At 41.3% G+C, this 2,118-nt stretch overlaps 1 protein-coding gene across 1 annotated transcript in view; it reads left to right on the forward strand.

Moving 5' to 3' along the window:
* Nucleotides 1-101: 101 nt before the first annotated feature.
* The window catches only part of WHSC1L1 (Wolf-Hirschhorn syndrome candidate 1-like 1), a 141,784-nt gene continuing 139,767 nt past the window's right edge, over nucleotides 102-2,118 (forward strand). Inside the window, exon 1 of the mRNA XM_015565224.1 lies at nucleotides 102-178. The gene's annotated coding sequence lies outside the window, so the exon portion shown is untranslated. The remainder of the gene's footprint in view (nucleotides 179-2,118) is intronic.

Consider the following 2,118-nt stretch of genomic DNA (forward strand, 5'->3'; position numbering starts at 1 on the left):
TCGAGACCTGGGCGGACTGGGAAATGGGTTTGGGGGTGTCGGGTGGGGACCGGGACTCCGGGGGAGAGGGGAGAGAATTGGATGGAGAAATGGGCGTCCAGGGAGAAACGAGGGAGTGGAGGCAAAGGTGGGCTAGGAGGAGAGAGGCGAAATGACGGAGACAGGATGCCAGGGGAAGGTAGGAAAACAGACGCAGGAAACTGGAGGACCTAGTTTTGGGGACAGGGAGGGAAAGGCACTGAGCGTGGACACGGGTGGGAACCAGCCGACCCAGCCTCACGGAGTGGGAGGGGAAGACGGGGACGGGGGTTGTTCAAGTGTTAGGAAGGGAAAGCCTTTTGTTCCTATATGTGTGTGTGTTCTGTGCGTCTTCTTTCAAGGCAGGAGAATGGAGAAGCAAGTGGTTATGCTGTTACGGTGGTTGTGAAACCGGGAGGCGTGGGCTTTGCCATTTTGAGGGAGAAGTGTTAGTGTTATGGTAGCGAGACGGGGAGAGACATGGCCACAATTTGATGGTCTTCGTGAGGGAGTGGAGACTCCTCAGATTTAAAGGGGGCAGGGGCAGCCATGTTTGCTGCCAGGCACTGCAGTGTAAATAAATTCCTTCTCTCCGACAGCAGAATGAGTCTGGAAGGGGCCATTTCAGATGGTTAACCCCCTTTCTTTCTATTCATGAACTCTTCGCTTCCATCTTGAGGTCATTTAAAATTATTCTTAACCACCAAAAGGAGGTAGTGATGTTTTCCATCTTGTATGTTTTGCTGCCCCTACCTCCACCCACCCCCCCTTCCCTCTTTCCTCTTCCTTCTGGTTGCAAACTAGACATACTAATGAACCGCAGTGTAAAATTTAACCCTTTTTATAAAGTTAGGACTGTATATTTTCTAGCTTGAAGGAATCATTGCTACTCTCTTATTTCAAACATGACCATGAAAGATCTTTTAAATATTCATTGGTTTCAGAGGCCTCGGAAGCAGTCAACATGTTTTCTGCAATTCTTTAAGTAAACAAGGAAATTGCATCGGTTATTTGACTTGGACTTGGGCTCTTGGCAAAGCATTGTGTGGGGGTGAGAAGGGATAGGAAGATCTGTTTGTCGTAGATTATCTGCTTGCTGTATTTTGAATATTAGAAAATGTGTGTAGAATTTTAAAATGTGTGTTTCTGATAGCTCTTACTTATAGGTTAAGAAGCATTTTCTTTTTTTATAAACGCTGTAACAACTGAAAGCTTCACTTTCATGTAGCTAGCTTAATACAAGCTTCAACACCAGTTCAGCATACTGCAATAATCTATGAAGCACGCATGCAGTTCTCAGAGCCTCATTGAAGTGTCAATATTTTTGGTGGGAACTTTAGGTTACTCTCAGGAAAGCTACAGTAATACCTCAGTATATTCAATTGTAATTATGTGTGTGGTATGAAATTCAGTTTAAATCCTGACAAATTTACAGTAGATAAATTAGGTGGAGACTCTTATTTTCATATTGAAAAGGATTAAATGTGTGTGACCTCTTGTTTTGTTTTATAATTATAATTGGAGTACTCTAAACTTTAATTAATCATGTCGATATTGAAACTGTTCTTTAATACCAGAAAGGCTTGTTAAAATTGTAATATAATGGACCCAAACCAGTTGCACTACATATTGACTTCATCTACCTAATGCAACTTTTTTTTCAGTTGTTACATAGAAGTTAGGATGTGTTCTTGATCTTTTGAAAAAAATGAAATTGAATATTGTTAGAGTGGTACTTTGTGAGAGTGCTTTCAGTATAAAGGCCACGTTTACAACTTGGGAGTATTTTGATTTGATAAAATTAAGCCCAAATTTTTGAAACTTTGTGAGGAAAAGTTCCACTCAAAAAGCTATTGAGAAGTTTTTTGGAATTTATTTTTATGCAGATTGCATTTTTATATCTCCACTTATTGGACATGTTTTTTGTTTTTTTTAAAAAATATATATTTTATTAATTTTTTACAGAAAGGAAGGGAGAGGGATAGAGAGTTAGAAACATTGATGAGAGAGAAACATCCATCAGCTGCCTCCTGCACACTCCCTACTGGGGATGTGCCCGCAACCAAGGTACATGCCCTTGACCGGAATCGAACCTGGGAC

Source organism: Myotis davidii, unplaced genomic scaffold (genome assembly GCF_000327345.1).
Source record: "Myotis davidii unplaced genomic scaffold, ASM32734v1 scaffold93, whole genome shotgun sequence".
Taxonomy (NCBI): domain Eukaryota; kingdom Metazoa; phylum Chordata; class Mammalia; order Chiroptera; family Vespertilionidae; genus Myotis; species Myotis davidii.